This window comes from Martes martes (assembly GCF_963455335.1).
Source record: "Martes martes genome assembly, chromosome: 2".
NCBI classification, from domain to species: domain Eukaryota; kingdom Metazoa; phylum Chordata; class Mammalia; order Carnivora; family Mustelidae; genus Martes; species Martes martes.
Window position 1 is genome coordinate 142,500,345 of NC_137889.1, and position 17,397 is coordinate 142,517,741.

The 17,397-nt window shown below is 53.6% G+C and overlaps 1 protein-coding gene across 1 annotated transcript in view; it reads right to left on the minus strand.

Moving 5' to 3' along the window:
• Positions 1 to 17,397, minus strand: part of SORCS2 (sortilin related VPS10 domain containing receptor 2) — a gene marked incomplete at both ends in the record, with an annotated part of 422,366 nt that overhangs the window by 137,762 nt on the left and 267,207 nt on the right. The window lies entirely within an intron of this gene.

The window sequence follows — 17,397 nt, forward strand, 5'->3', positions numbered from 1 at the left end:
TGGCCTCACACTCAGCAGAGGGAGGGGCTCAGCCTGCCAGTCACCTGGGCACCTCTGAGCACAGAGACGCAGGGTGTCCCACCATCCACACCCTAAGGCATCTGTCCTCCACATGGGGGGTGGGCAACACCTGCACTGTGCCACACTTGCTGTCACTCTACTTGCCCACAGGGACACACATGTGAGTCCCTGTGCTGCCGCACTGCTACCCATTTCGCAGAGAAGCAAGCTGAGGCTCAGAGGGACCTGTAGCCAAGGTCCTACAGTCAGAAAGTGGCCAAGCCCAGCCCTAACTGATAACTCTAGCTTACCCCTTGCCCAGCTCCTGGTCCCTTTCAGTGGCCGCTCACTTCCCTCAGTGGCCCTGGTTTTGCTGTCACCCCAGGGCTTGATCTGGAAGCATGACATGAAGAGAGCAGATAGGCTGGGGAGTCTGGATGTCGGCCCCTGACCTCAAAAGGGAGAGTCACACCTGTTGGAAAGTGGGCAGGTAGAATTCAGGTCAGAAAGTGCCTGGGAGGCCAGTCCCCATGTTTCTTTGTCCAGCCACTTTTTCTACCAGAGAATCCCCCGAGGCTGGACTTCGCCCTGGCTAGCAGTGAGCCCGGCCCCTAGGAGCACACCCTGAAAGGCTGTGCAAAGCTGGGCCCTTGCCTGTACCCCTCCCGGATGGATGCTTGGGGGCTTGTGCAAAGGGGTCAGCATGGGGCACCGCACTGAGCCTGCATACAGCCCGGAACACATGCCTCCTGACCTTTTACCTCTGCATCATCAGTGCCACCTGGCAGGTGTGGGAAAAAGGGGGACAGCATTGTCCTTGAAAATACAGGGAGCTGGGCAGCCTCCTTGGCTCCTCGGCTGACCACAGGGCTACAGATGTAGATGCTGACAAGAGACGGAAGACCCCGGCAGGATGGTGGGATGCCACGGTCCCCACAGATCCAAGATGCAGGTGAGCTCAGAGCCATTCCCTTATGACCCCCAGGGAGCATTCTACAGGTGCTGAGCAAAGGTTTGCAACTCCTGATGTGTGTTCCTTGACCCCTACGGGCACAGATGAGCCACCTTGGCCACTCTGGCCCAGTGTCCCCCTGCCACTCTGTCACAGCAGCAGACAGGCTACCATTCAGTGCCACGGTTCCCAAACTGCGGGCCAAGGCACCTGAGGGTGCTGTAGCGAGCTCACAGGGACGCAGTGGCTTTTTTTTTTTCTTTTTTTTTTGAGAAAAACACAGTGAGGTTCAACATTTTCTGGATTCTGCACCCACTTCCAGTTTCCACATGAGATCACGCCATATCCCTTTCGATGACACCCTCCCTTTGCCAAGTCGGGTTTCTGGCAGGTGTTGTGACAAGAAGGAAGAGCAGAGGAGGGAGTGGAGGAGGAGAGGAGGGTGCTGACGTGTGACAGGGCTGTGACCCCAGGGTTCCAGAAGGAGCAGAGTCTGACGGATGTGTGCGTTCCCATCAACAAGTCATGGTGAGGAACGAAACAGAAATAAACTCCTTCGGGCTATATGTGTTTTTCAAGATGACTGTGATGTTGTCAGGACATACACACTTAAAACTAGGTTGTGTGGACCTGACTACTGAATAAATAGACCTTGTCGACTTTGTTTTGTGGTGCAGAATCCACAGAGACACCGGGGGCCCCGTGAGCTACGGAGCTCTGGGAGCCCATGCTGGGGGTGAGGATGCTCTGACCTTGGCTTCTACCATCAGCCTTCAACAGAGCAGCCAAGGCTCAGGGGGGAAGGAGCTGATTCTGGGACTGGATGGGGAACGTGGACAGTGAGCCCAGTGCATCACCAGAAAGTGAGGAAGTGCTAAAAACAAAACAAAAATCACAATGCTGGGAGTGTGCCCACAGGACAGGAGCCAACTGAATGAGCTCCCAGAGGCCAATGCTAGACCCATCTGAGCCAAAGAGTAAATACAGAAGGACTGGATTATAACCCATAGCATAAAATAAACATTCATGCATCCATCCCCATGTAAAGAAACAATGGAATAAATAAACACATGGAGGGCAGGGGACACCACAAACATCTTTTGAAGAAGAATTCTCAGTACTTGGTGTGGACACCCTGCCCTCTAGGAAGGGGGCCACAACTCCCCACTCCCTAAGTTGGGAGCTGCCCCGATGACTTCCCACCACAGAGCAAAGCGTGCAAAGGGGAACCTTACAGTCAAGACCCCTGACAAACACCACTTCAGCCAGGAGACCAAGGTCAATGCCACGGTGACAGGTCACATTCACAAATGATGTGACGAGGAGGGCGCTTCACCTCTGTGGTCTTCCTCTCCCCAAAACCATGACCTCGGTTTAATCACAGGGAAAACATCAGACAAATCCTGAGAAACCCTCTAAAAAAACACCTCCTGATGAGCACTCTTCAGGCGTGTCAAGGTCATTGACAGGCAGAAAAGTCCGAGAACCACCACACTGTGGGGGAGCCTTGGGACACGTGACCACTAAGTGTCCTGGGACGTTCTGGATGAGGTCCTGGGACAGAACGTGGGCACTGAGGAAATACAGAGGAAATCCGAACACAGAATAGAGTATAGATAGTCATAATGCATCAGAATCAGTTCCTTATTTGTGACCAAGGTCCCAAATTAGTAACAGTGAGAACTGGGCGGTAGATATGCAGGGGCTCTCTTCACTATCTTTATAATTTTTCTGTAAATCTAAAACGGCTACAAAATGTAGAACTCTAAGAAAGAATACACTTTAGAGATAAATGTGGGTGTTGAAGTCAGCAGATCCGTGTCCGAATAGAGGCTTGGGTGGCGGAGAAGTTAGCGCCCACCAAACTTCCCACGTGCCCCTAGCTCCCAGTCTCCTGCGTGACTGGAAGCTACTGGAAGCTACTGGAAGCGTGACTGCGTGACTACTGGCTGTAGCCCCCTGACTGAGCGATGTGGGCATGTCACCTCCCAACCAGAGGAGCAAAGAACCGAGTGCCTCACCCAGGATGGAAGGCAGACAGCGACAGCCCCCAGACTTCTCAGGGGAGAAATGACCCCTCATGGTGTCATGAACCAACCATCATCTTCATCATCATCATCCCTCACCACTACCACCGCTCCCTGATGAGACGCGGCCCACAGCCTGCACCCCAAGGGCAGGGCGAGCCTCTCCCCTGCCGGTTAGCCCCGGACGACGGAGGCATGTCCCATCCAGGGCAGTCCAGGAAACTGTTTTAAGAGAGTTCTTCTGGGGCGCCTGGGTGGCCCCATCGGTGAGCGACCTACCCTTGAATTTGGCTCAGGTCATGATCTCAGGGTCGTGAGGTCAAGCCCTGCGTCAGGCTCTGCACTCAGAGGGGAGCCTGCTTGAGATTCTCTCTCGCCCTCTGCCCCTCCCCCCACTCGGATGTGCATGCGCTCTATTTCAAAAATAAATAAAATAAAACAGTTCTTCTTCAGGATCAGTTATTTATTTTTAAAATCATGTCTCATCGATCTTCAGTCCGGGGAAACAAATGCACAGAGCATGTGGGCGTTCCCGCAGAATCCAGAGCTGCTGGAGGCCCGGCTCCCCCTTCCTCCCAACTCCTGGCTGCTAACAAGCAAGCCATCCCAGTGACAGGTGGAGGCACACCAGAGGGGAGATTAACTTCAGAAGCGGAGGGCCCTGCGGAAGCTCAGCCCCTGTGATGAAGTTCGGGGTCACACGAGCCCGTGGATGCCAGGAAGGCAAGCAGGAGGCGTCTGCCCAGAACAGGCCAGACGGCTGCCGGGAAATTGGGGTGTTTCCTCTTCACTGTTGGGACTTCGCTTCTCTTTCTCTGGAATCCAGTATCTATAATACTCACTGTGACAGGGACCGTGTTACGGGGCTCCCTTCTACAAAGAGCTTCGTGGGGCCTGCTCCACGGGGACAGGTCCGGGATGAAGGCAAGGTAGCAGTCACTCCCCCTGAGCACTCAGACAAGACTTCCTATTCTCCCTGAGGTCCCCCGGGGCCCTCAGACACGGAGGAAGAGCGGCCAGTGGGGGCAATGGCACCGCAAGTCGGGGGCCCAAATTCACGGGCAGTCCTAACCCTGACTACCTCAAATGCAACCTGATGCGGACAGGGTCTTTGCAGAAGTGATCAGGCTAAAGTGGGTCATTAGGGGTGGGTGCGGATTCCACAGGACAGGTGTCCCTATGAAAAGGGGGCATGATGACACAGACACACATGGAGAACACGGTGGGAGGCAAAGGCGGAGACGGGGGACTGTCTACAAGGCAGGGAGCGCCAAGGACGACGGCAAAGCCCAGAAGCTGGGGGAGACGCTGGGAAGGATCTTCCCCTATAGCTTCAGGGGGAACATCTGCTGATGTGTCAGTCTTGGACTTCTGGCCGAGGGCAACCCCAGGACCCCAGGACCCCAGGACCACCGGCAAAGTCTGCCCCCTTCCTTCCATCCTGTCCTCCCTCCCAGCGCGTCCTTCCCCTTCCTGTCTTGTTCATTCACTGCCAGGAAGTGTTCTGGAGCTCTGCTGTGTGCGGACAGGCAGGAGCGGGGTACCTTGGAATACAACAGACCACAGAGATGCTTACTCGTCTAGGGGTGCACCAAGCACTCTCCTGCCTGCCTCCCCTGGGAAGGGCTGACACTCTCCTCCAGGGACAGAACTGGGGAGGCAGCCTGGCAAACGGACGGCAGGCCTCAGAGTCCCAAGAGCTCTGGCAGCGAGAGGCTTCCTGGAAGAGGTGATGGAGGAGCCCCAGGCTGGTCATGAGTATCCTCTGTGACCTGCAGGCAGCCAGGGAGTCTCCCTCCACTGGCTGGGAGCTGTGAGAGGTGGTTGCTGGCAAGGACACCCAGACACCAGGGCGGCTCTGCCCCCACCCCCAACCACTGACTGGAGCCCTCGCAGAGCTGCTGTTCCAAGATGTCCCCTTTTCGAATCTGATCCCCACAGACCCACTGAGTCCCCTTGAGTGGACTTCCTGCTCTGAGCAGTGGGGACACACATGTCCCAGGGAGAAAAAATACAGGCACTCCTCCTCAGGAGGACCCCACGGGGGGCCCTGCGCACGGTACCGGCTCACAGTCATGGGTGTCAGCTCCGAGGCAGGTGGGGAAGGAAAGGGCGGGGCTTTCTGAGGAGGAACCCGCTGGCCTTGCTCCCCTCCTGGGCTTCTGCGAGAGCCGGGCCTAAGATGCAGCATGGAGCTGGTCTGATCGCAATGGCCCTGGTTTCCCCACAGTGCTCTGCTCATTCACCAGGCGCTTACTGAGGGCCCCCTTCATGCTGAAGACAGCTCCACAGCCCCCAGGCCCAGCAATGAAAAGAAATCATTGTTTCTACCATTAGAAGGTTAATCAATCATGTGCTAATGCCAAACCAAAAACATTTAAGGAGAGCCTTTGCTGAGCACCGACTCTGTTTAAGCAACCACACCTCGAGATTTTACATGCTGTCATCTCCTTTCGGGCTTGAGCCACCCAGAGCAGGGGACAGAATAATCTCTGTCTCCCAGGGGGGCAAACGGCCTCAGCTGTGAGACTAGCCTGCACCCAGCCGCAGCTGGACACTCGGGGGGGCAGAGACAGAGGCCCAGCCTGCAGCCCCACAACCCACATCACAGTCGGACACAGCCCAGCCACCAAGGTCTCCCAGAAGCTAGGGACAAGGATCTCTCATCTCCCACCAACAAGCAGCCTACGAGCTCTCTGTGGTTGGTTACTTTGTGCTAAGGCAAAAAGAAACACCCAGCTTGGGGAAAAAAGCCAGAGAAACATGTTATCGAATAAATTAACCTGACATTTTATGTTTCATAAAGTAATTTCTAACAAGTGCCATTTCACCAAAATTAGGTTGTTTACATTTTAGTCAAATTGTTCCCACTTTGTGTAGCTTAGCGATAGTCAAAAGCAGTGGAGCCTTATGTAGTCACAAAGTTACGTAAGTGACTGGAATGTTTTGGGGCCTGGGACACGTATGTGCACAGAGGTAAACAAGCAGTGTTTATCTCTGGGGTTGTGTTTGTGCGGGGAGAGGGAATAAGTGTTCTCTGCATTAGCTAGAACTCCCCAGCCAAGCTCTACATCCAAGGCAGTGAGCCCTCTGTTAGTGGGAGTATGTAAGAAGAGGCAGAGGGCGTCAGTCTCCCTTCCAAATGCTGGGGTTCTGGGGTGCGTGCTTCTCCACCATTGGAAGGATTGCCCATCTAGTAGGAAGGGAAGGAAGTTCTGACCTACAGGACACAGAAACTACTTGCTTCATCGCAGAATAGAGAAAGGAGGAGTCCTGCACGTCCAAGCCTGCCCTGCCTTGGTCCCCACCCCCCTCTCTCCTCCCTATCCTGTAGTCTCATCCCTCAAACACCCCCCACACACACACACCAGTGCAGAAGGAAGGGCTCCCATCCACGGCATCCTGTTTGTCTAGACCAGAGCCTGGCAAACTGCCATTTGCAGGCTGGACCTTGCCCTTGGTCTGTGTTGGCTGGGCAACTAAGAATTCTTTTTATATTTTTAAAGGATTGTATCTTGGGTTAGACAGTGCCCCCTAAAAATCACATCCTTTCTGCAGCCTCACAATGTGATCTTATTTGGAAACAGGGTCTTTGCCGACATGACTGGTGGAGATGTGGTCATACGGGAACAGGGTGGCCCTTATCATTGCTGTGTCCTTAGAGGAACAGGTAAATTTGGACCCAGACATGCACAGAGGAGAAAGCCATGTGAGGACCGAGGCAGGGCCTGGAGAGATGGGGCCACAAGCCAAGGTTTGCTGACACCACCAAAAGCCGGAAGAGGTCGGAAAACTCGCCCCCACCCCCCCACCCGGGAACCTTTGCCCGGACAGTGTGACCTCCTCTTCAACACCATCATAGCAGTAACCAAGAACAAGGACCAGTTGGTGATAATTAATTAGAATCCATAGTTATCTGTAATTAATCAAGTGATCATTCCCTCGATGCCTGCTCCAACCCTGGGTTGTCAACTCCTTGGGCTAGGGGTGAAGTCACAGGACCCACCCAGTGCCTTGTGCAGATCAGTAAAGTCCTGTAGAAATAGTTGTTGGAGGAATGAGTGAATGCGTGAACGGACCTAATTCCAAGGGCTCTCTCTGTGTGTAGTTTAGTCTTGGGATCCTACCTGGGCTGGGGACCTGCCTGGCCTGAGATTCATGGGATCCTCCCACTCCAGGCCCCGGTGGCCCCATGTGACCATATCAAAAACAGGGTGGGTTTGCACAAAGTAGCATGTGCCCCGCATTCTGGCCCCAGGTCCCACAGGGAGAAGCTGCCGTGGGAGCCCAGAGGTGGTGTTCCTGGACACCGGCGTTCCCCTGGGCTGGGTGGGAGATGCAGCTGCAATGGCCTGAGGCCATCTGGGAAGGCTTTGGGGATGAGGTGACATCCAAATGGCTCACGGGGTGCATGCGGAAGGCGGCCAGGCACAGAAGGAGTCTGTGTTCAAATCTAGGTACCCCCCCCACCACCGCCACTGCTGCTGCCCATTAATTACCATCCCCAAAGCTAACTTGGTCTCGCTTTTTGAAGCCACTAACTAGAATTCTCCATTTGCGTCTTGCTTGGCAAACCTCAATTTCTGAACTGATCAAAGCAGCACGCCAGCCCCAGTGGGTGGGGAAATAGGGTCTACCTCTTGGAGATTAGCAATGTTATCAACATGCTAATGGACCCCATTATGCCGTCCTAAAAGGACTAAGTTCTAAAGAAGAGTGACACCTGCATGTACTTCTCGGCTCTGCAGCAGGCATGAGGAAGTGATGGGGAGGGTCTCGGGCTTGGAGCCGCCACCACGGCCAGGTGGCATGTGCCCAGAGCCCCCGTGGCTTCCTCACCTTCCTTTGCACCTGGCTGTGCCCAGGACAGGATCAGGGTGGGGGGAGCCCTGTCCCTGCATTCTCTCTGCCACTCTTCCCGATGGCCCGGGGAAAAGCACCCCAGGGGGCCGAAAGTTGGGAGGCACAGTCAGCCAGCCAGGCCACCAGAGAGAGAAGACAGTGCCTTCTGACAACAGCAGAGTCTGTCTTCTGTCTTCCCACCCACCACCCTGCCTCCAGACAAAGAATTCCCCAGAAATTACCTTTCAGGAGAAAAATCAATCCATCACCTTCTCCACCCCCACTCCCTGAATGTGGTGTGTTCTTGGCGGCTCCTTACATGAGGGGAGTAAATACAGACTGCCAAATCCTGGACAGGTTTTGAAGCGCCCCAGCCCCGGCCACCATGGGCAGGGATGAGTGAAACAGAACAAACAGATCAATGAAGGTAATTACAAGCCATTCTGGTGGCTCGGCGGCCGGCATTTCTCCTGCTCAGAGCTGCAAGGGTGGGAGCATTTGTCAGACTTGCATGACCCTGGAATTCCGGCCACATCCTCCACAGCAGCCTCCCTGCCTTGGGTCCAACAGGCACATCACCAACATCTATCTAAAGGACAGTTCCAGGAGGGCTTGTACCTGCTTCCCAAATAGAACAGCTGGGAATTAAGTCCCGCCTCCATACATCTGCCCCTGGCCCTTCCCAGCACAGCCATGGGATGGACCCCCTGACCAGTGCTGGTGATGGAGATTCAGGAGTGGGCACGGGGTACGAGCTGTTGTGCTGAGCCCTGTGGGGCAGCTCCCCCCAGTCCCCTATGACTAACTGAAGTGGGGGTACTACTGGCAACCTCATGTTATACGTGAGGACACTGAGGCCCAGGGAGGGACAGGAACTGTCCAAGATTACACAGTGGGTTTGAACCCAGGACCTCAAAATTCTGTGCCACTCCCTGCAACCCCTCAACTCCAGGAAGGGGAGTGATCACCCCATCTGGGCTTCTGCTGATGCTTTCCTCAGGGCCTCTGCCTGTCCAAGAGTGCTCGCACCACCACTTGGGGCCTGGCCACCAGGAAGTCCTGCATGGGTCCTCCACTGTGAGGGCTCCAACATCTTCTGGGTATGCCCTGTCCTCTGTCTGTCCCTCTCGTGGTGTCCACATCACCACGGGGCAGGACAGTGGTGTAGGGTGTCCCCCAGACCATAGGCAGCATGACATCACCTAAGTCCAGCTCCAGAACCAGGCCAGGCCCTGAATATCTCAGCCAAGACCAGAAAGGAACCAGGCCCAGCCAGATCTGTGGGGCACTCGCAGGGCTGCAGGAGGGGGTTCCTGAACAAAAACCACAGGAGCCTGGGGTGCTAGGCAGGCACAGGGACCACAAGCCCGCCTGGAGAGTGTCATGCAAGCTGTGCTTTGAGGGCAGAGCAGAGTTCAGCAAGAGGAGAAGGGAAGAGCCCCTTCCAGACAGAGGGAACACCTGCCTGGGACAGTGAGGGTTGAAAGCAGAGCAGCCCAGAGGCCCCCTTCCCCATGACACTATTGGAAAAGCAAGACACAGAGGGACATGTGGTTCAAAATGCACAGAGGCCAGGAAAACTGACACTAGGAGTGAGGAGGAGTGACATTTGGTGGCTTGGGGCTGTTGTAGGCAGAGTATGGTCATAAGAACATGGAAAGGGCCCTTGGGATTAGGCCAAGTGAAGGGGCAAGGACAGCCAGCCCGGGGACTCCAGGGGATGGGCTCAGGGGGGAAGCCTGAGGCCCCAGCACAGGCTTCTGGCTGGGGGCTCTGAGCAGGTGTGCAAGCCAGCCTCCTGGGCCAGACCCAAAGCTGCCCGGCCCAGGATAGATGCTGCCTTTGCTTTCGCTCATGCTGGTCGCATTGTCAAATGTCTCAGGTCATGGCACCAGGCCCAGGTAGCTGGGATATCCCTGTGGCTCTCAGAAGATCCTTCCCCTTTCGATTAGGAGGGGACAACGCCCCTGGGGCTCCCTCAGCACTGGTTCTAACTGGGGGTGGCTTTGCTCCCAGGGACATTGGCAATGTTCAGACACACTTCTGGTTGTCACAACTGGGGGGAGGGGTGCCACTGGCATCCAGTGGGGATGCTGCTAACAAGCCCACAGTGCACAGGACAGCCCCTCCCCCATAAACCAGAGTCCAGCCTGAATGTCCGTAATGTCAAGGTGGAAAGAGTTCGGTCTAAAGAAACGTTTCCCAAACGCACTTGTTTGCCCATCCGTCTCCTGTTTGAGTGTTTCTGTTACCGTGGCCATTAAAAGAGAGGGATCACAGCACCCAGAACAGCCCTGGGGAAGTGGCAGGCAGCTCCCTTCCTTCCCTAACACCCACCGCTGCAGGGGTGGAGGCACGGGGTAGAAGGATGGCTGGAAGGAGGGCACATTCTGGAACCTACATGTTCCTGAGTATATCTGCACTCAGGAGACCTCAGAGGCTTTGCTGCGGCACTGATCTGGCTGGACCCTGGCTCCGTTTCTTAGCTGCTTCAAGTCTATGGGAAAATGTGATCTGTGAACCTAATTTTCCTTGTCTGCAAAATGGGTGCTGTGTTGTGAAAGGTGTTAACGGATACAAAGCACTTACAGCCTTGACTGAGGCAGACGGCGGCCACTCTTCACATGGATTCCAGCCTCTGTGCTCCCAGCAACATCCCTCCCCCCCCCCCCCGTGAGGTTATTGCAAGGCAGGGGGGAGGAGGGAGGAGGGATCACGAAGGCTGTCTCAGCCCCCACCATCAGGTCCTGCAGAGGATCTGCCATGCCCTGGGTGCATTCCCCAGAGACATCTGGAAAGCAAAATGCTTCCAATGGCTTCCATAGAGGAGGACAGACCCTTTTTAAAGGTGCTTGACACAGGAAAAGCACTTGGTAAATATTCATTGGATGAACAAATGATTACCCTTATGATAATAGAATCTAGCCCAGAGCAGTTAATCCAATTCACAGTCTCCATGCTCGGTGATTAATCTCCATCTACTTAATAAGTGTGATACAGAGCAATGAATCCTCGCACTGCCTATAAAGCAGACGGTCTTCACCGCCTTTTCCTAACTTTGTCACTGGGAGCCAGAATTCACCAGTGTCAGCAACCCCAGTTCACAGATGAAGTGATTGAGGCTCAGAGACAGAAACAGTTGGAACTGTGCCTCCCTCCCCCACCTCGGGCAATGTGGCAATGAATCTAAGATCCTTTTAAGAGGAAGATGGAATGGCCTCAGGCACCTTCTAGGAAGAAGGTTTGATTAATGAGTGATTGGTTCATTGGTTGGTTGGTTGAACTAGACAAATGAATGGCTGTAAGGATGTAAATGAGAAGTTTAACATACGGTTTCAAGTCCCTGCTAGTACTTTGGAAGTACCAAGTTCCTTATGTATGAACAATTGGTAAATTCATGCCAGACTGTTCTCTGCTCGTGGTTATCCCTGCCAAACTGGGCCAGACCCACGCTGAGCATCACACCTCGCCCAGGGGATACTGAGTACTACCTCCCACGGATCCTTCACACTCCTGATGAGCTGTCCTTTACCTGGGAAGCCTCTTATTCAATCACTTTCCCAACAGACAAGGTGGACTAAACTGTCCCCCACCCCGTGTCCCCACAGGAGGCACGTGCATTGTGAAAACCACCCTCCTTATTTGTGAAGTTTGCACACTTTTCTCCCCACAGAGCAGAGGGTGCCCCAGTGATGTGCCTGGCACAGATGAAGTGGGAGAAAGGGTGGATGGAAGGAAGGAAGAGAGGACAGATGGATGGGTGGGTGGGTGGATGGATGGATGGATGGATAGATGGATGGATGGAAGGAAGGATGGTTGGATGGATGGATGGATGGATGGATGGGTGGATGGATGGATGGACGGAGAGACAGCAAATTCTAGAGCCTAGTTGACTGCATATTCTAGATCATATCTCGAGTCTTCTTGTGAGATCTGGACTTTGTGCAGATTTCCTACCAGGTAGCACTGGGCCTGCGCCCTCTGCCTTTGCATAGTGTCTAGGAGCAAGGCCCCCTTCTCCTCCTGCTTCCACATCCCCTCAGGGAAAAGTCCTCTGTCCCAGGCTCTAGCTGACAAGGGCCACAGGAGTGGATGGAGCCTGGCCCCTCAACCAGGCTCCCCACTCACATGCCTACATGCCTGCACCCCCCCAGATGTCTCAGGGCACTCTGTACCACAAACACACCCTACGCCTATCGCCTCCCCCTCCCAAGGGATAACTCTACTCTCCCCATTGCTGAACCCCATCCACCACAGTTCAGACCTCTGTCACCTCTCACCTGGATGGCAGGGGCCCCCAACTAGGCCTCCTCCTACTCCACCATTTAACCTTCTGAAATACAACCCCAGGGTTCATCCTCTGTTGGAAGCTCTTTGCTGGCTTCCCATATCCCCGCCTCAGGAGTTGAGTGTGAAGATGTCAGTGCATGTGTAATACACAGGCTCTGCCCAGGGCCCCTTACCCTCCTCAGATGCACCCTTTAGCAATGGACACTTGCCATGCTAATGCAAACCTTCCTCATCTATTCCTTTCTGCCTCAGCTGCCTGCCACCACACTGGCTTCCCCTCCTAGCATCTCCAGCCCCTGGACCTTTGCACCTGCCATCTTCTCCGAGGTTCTCACCTATACAACCCCTACCTTCAGACTGGGATTCAAGTGTCACTTCTGCAGGGAAAACCTCCCACGATCCTCTCCCAGAGTGACTTTTAAAACTCTGCATTCCCCTAATGCTGGGCGTGTTTCCTTCACCCACCCAGGCTTTGAATCCCACACATGTCTGGGGCAAGGCCACTTTCCCTCGGGGGAGCAAGAGCATGGATGGCATCTGTTTCAAGAGTTGCATGGGTGATAGAAAACTGGGTGCTTCTTCCCAAATGTTGACACCAGATGGTGATCAGACCCTCCTCACGGCCTGCCCACACAGCTGATGGGTTGTCGGGTGCCGTCCTGGGCCCTGGCGGTTCCCTCAGGCGGGCAGGGGGCTGCGGAGGGGATAAAGGCACCCCCGGAAAGTGCCATCAGAACGCTGCCCACAGGAAGTCATTTGCAGATAATGACGTCAAACTGCTCCCTAGGAAAGTGGCCGTTAAAATGAGACAGTTTAATAGCAACCCACTCACACAGACGGGGGTTCTGGAATGATCCGTCTCATGCCATTACCATCACTTTCATACACAGGGGGTGTTTACCCCGAAGAGGTCCTTGGAGGTCATCTGCGTATATAAGATCTGAACTTGGGGTTCCAGCAGAGGCCTAAACAAGCACCCCCACCTGGACAGTGCTGCTCCCAGCTCCGTGAGTGCTTAGCCAACAAAATGTCCGTCTGAGTCACGACTTCCAGGGAGTCAAAGGCAGTGATGACTTCTGAATTTTCACTTGAGCCTTATGCCGCAGTCCCTCAAGATCCCAGCTTGTGTCCCTCCCACCAGCCCTTACTCACCAGTCCCTCACCCAGTCCCTCACACCAGTCCCTTCACACTTGTCCTTCCTTCACCAGATACCTTCACACCAGTCCCTTCACACCAGCCCCTCACCCACTCCCTCACACCAGTCCCTTCACACCTGTCCTTCCTTCACCAGGTACCTTCACACCAGTCCCTTCACACCACTCCCTCACACCAGTCCCTTTACACATGTCCCTCCACACCGGTCCCTCACCCCAGTCCCTCACACCAGTCCATTTACAGATGTCCCTCCACATCTGTCCCTCATACCAGTTTCTCACCCAGTCCTTCATGCCTGTCTCTTCACACCAGTCCCTTCACACTTGTCCCTACACACATGTCCCTCACACTGGTCCCTCACACCAGTTTCTCACCCAGTACCTTGCACCTGTCCCTTCACACCAGTCCCTTCACACCAGTCGCTTCATACCAGTCCCTTCACACCTATCCCTTACCAGGTAACTTCATACCTGTCCCTTCACACCTGTCCTTTCATACCTGTCCCTTCATACTAATCACTCACCCAGTCCTTCACACCAATCCTTTCACACCAGTCCCTTCACACACGTCCCTCACCAGGTACCGTCACACCAGTCTCTTCATACCTGTCCTTTAACACCAGTCCCTCTTACTAGTCACTCCACACCAGTCACTCACCCAGTCCCTCACACTAGTCCCTCACACCAGTCCCTTCATACCAGTCCTTCACACCATCTCTTTCATATCAGTCCCTCATACCTGTCCCTTCACCCTGTCCCTCACCAGGTACTTTCACACCAGTCCCTCACACCTGTCTTTCACCCAGTCCCTTCACACCAGTCTCTTCACACCCATCACTTCATACCAGTCCCTCTTACCCAGTCCCTTACACCAGTCCCTCACCCAATTCCTTCACACCTGTCCCTCATACCTGTCTCTCACCCATTCCCTCACACCAGTCTTTCACACCTGTCCTTCACCAGGTAACTTCACACCTCTCCCTTCACACCAGTCCCTCATACCTGTCCTCACACCAGTACGTTTTTTGCCACCATCCCTTTCTCAAGCACCCCTGCCCTACCACCTGCCCTTCCCACTTTCCCTTGCATGGCCAGCTCAGCCCACAGAGTGTCTCTCTTAGTGTGATGTCCTTCCTCTGGGCTCCCAGAGTTCTCTGCAAATCTCTACACCAGCATTTCATTTAAAATCCTCATGTCTCTGCCAGGTGCACAAAGTGCCCCGAGGTAGCCACAAGCCATACATGAATAATTAACTCAAGTTGTTCCATCTTTTCTTCAACATTTGATCTTTGTCTGGTGGAAGAGATCCTTCCTTATAACAAGGTCATTAAAATATTCTCCTGCTTTGTCTTCTAAAAGTTTTGTGGCTGTGCCTTTCACTGGAAAGTGTTTAATCCACCTGGAATAATTGCTATGAGGCCAGAGAGGGGTCCCTTCTCTTTTATTTCCAAGTGAATCACTGTTTAAAATAGTCCATCCCTTGCCCAGTGACCAGTGTTGCCTAAAGTCGGGTCTGTCTTCAGGCCCTTGATTTGGTTCCTCTGGTCAATTTGTCTTTCCAAAGGACGCCAATCGTGTAGGAATTATTTTCCTTTTTTTTTTTTTAATATTTTATTTATTCATTTGACCGAGAAAGAGAGATCACAAGTTGGCAGAGCAGCAGGCAGAGAGAGAGGGGGAAGCAGGCTCCCTGCTGAGCAGAGAGCCGATGTGGGGCTCAATCCCAGGACCCTGAGATCAGGACCTGAGCCCAAGGCAGAGGCCTTAACCCACTGAGCCACCTGAGCCACCCAGGCTCATGTGGTAATTCTTGACGTGTTCCCGTAAAGCATGGGATCCAGCTTGTCCTTCAGGCCTGCTTCGGTTATCCTTGGTCCCTGCCCTCCGATACACACTTTTGAATCAGCTCATCAAGTTCAAACAAAACCACCCTGAAGCCATTGGCATTTAATGTAGAATTACATTGTCTGCAGGTAAATTTGAAAAGAACTGACTTCTTCGCCAAGTTGGTTTCCTCCCCCACTCATTAACAGTATCGCCTTCATTTACTGGCTTCTCCTTAAATATGTCTCCATAACATTTAATCATTTTATTTTTAAAAAGTGCCCCGAGGACAAGACGGATATCTCTTTCATCTTCCTATGTCCCCGTATTCTAAATGGTCTACCTCTGGGGCACCTGGGTGGCTCAGTGGATTAAAGCCTCTGCCTTCGGCTCAGGTCACGATCCCAGGGTCCTGGGATCCAGCCCTGCATTGGGCTCTCTGCTCAGCGGGGAGCCTGCTTCCCCCACCCACCCCCCCCCCCCCCGCCTGTCTCTCTGCCTACTTGTGATCTCTGTTAGTGTACCTCTAACTGCTTCAAAGGCGTTTGCTAAATTTACTTTGGGACTTGAAACCTTAATGGTGGAACATTCAGCACCCAAGCCCCCTCCTAGGAAAAATATTCTTAGAGAGTGGGGTGGGGGGGTGGGTCAGCGTGGAGAAGACATGGTGTGTCGGGGTGGGGGGAGTCCCCTCTCCTAACCGCTCAGATACAGCATACTGTCTCTCACTCATGTGCTCTACACTTCTCCGTGGCCCTACCCACTCACAATGAAATAACCCTCCTACTTCACGCTTTGCAAAGCACCTGGAGTTCACAACGTTCAACCTCGGTGTCAGGCACAGAACAGGAGAGAACCTCCAGGCTATTTTTCAAAAGGGGCAGTCCCTCTTTGGCACCCGTTGCCCTGCTCCCTCCTTCACTAGGACATCAAGGGCAAGAAGGCAGTTTCCATGTTAGGTCAGGAGTGGTTGTGTCTAACACTTGTCCCCTGTTCTACACACTTCCTCTCTGTTCCGAGGGCTTGTGTTTTGGCCCCGTGGCTCTCCTCCCTCCTCCAGCACACAGCAATAAGCCTAACTGGATTTAGCTAGAGATGATTCAAAGTTTCCTGAAAATATTCTTCAATTTATATTTTCTCTGACTGCTGAAGGAAGGAACCAAGTGGTATCTTTTTACTTCCCTCTATGTCTGGAGAAGTTTCCTTCCCACCTTCATCTATCTCCTCCCCTCTCCCCACATCGCAGGCTTTAGTTACATTAACCAGTGTTTGCACGAGAAGCTTGCCTTTCCAAAAAGTTGTTTTCCACACGTGCCTTTGGTTTTTAGCCATTCTGTGACAGCAGGTGTGTCTGGCCGTGGTCCTCCTGCCTGTCCCTCTGCCAGGCCTTCTCCGCCTCCCCAGCACGGCATGAGATCTGTTTCTCTGCTGCCACCACATCTTTTCAAAAGCTTCTCCTTTCACACAGGAAGCCGGCTGTGTAACCGAGGACATTCTGCTCTCTGAAGACGCCCCTGTGTTCCCCAAAACGACACATGACAGCTGTGTCGGACGTCAGACCCGAAGAGCCTGTCTTTCCCACAGACACCAGAGTCCGTCTTACTATTTTGAAATTTCATACCAGAGACATGACTGTACTGGCCTGATTCTTCTTCTCTTAACAGATCATTTTTCTTTTCAGTGAGGTATTACAAGTTCCTCTTCCCGTGAAAAGCAGAGAAAGAAAATTTGGGATGTGTGTTTGGCTTCCTGGGGGCCTCTCTGCCACCTCAGGCATGGGCCTGTCTTGACAGCTTCTCCTGCTCGCCTGTCCCAGGTTCAGGTCCGGAAATGCCAGGGTCCCCAGATGTGCTCACCCTCCCCTTCCCCCTCCATCTCTGGCCGGCACCTTCAATCTCATCGTCATCCCTGCATCTCGAGCCCCTACCCTGTTAGCAAGAACTCCCTAGGCTCACTCCTACATGGTGGATATGTTTTTCCTCCCCCTCTGCTTCCTCCTGCCCCCATGTGGTCCCATGGTTGACATTCAGGTTCCTGGGGTCTCGCACTCAAGCTTCGGTCCCACCAGCCCCCTCCCCACCCACTGCTTCTCCCTTTCTCTCAGGGAGCTGTCCTTCCTCCTCTATTAAAAAGTAGAGCAGGACTTTGGAGGACACATAATGGCTGATTTTGATGGGACAAATAACTATTTAATTATTCTCTAATTACATGACAGTTAGAATCCGTATCGTGGCCCCATCCTCGGGTGTCTGTTTATGGCCTGCATGGAGCACGGCTGGGGCGCCCACAGCCATTAAGAACACCGAC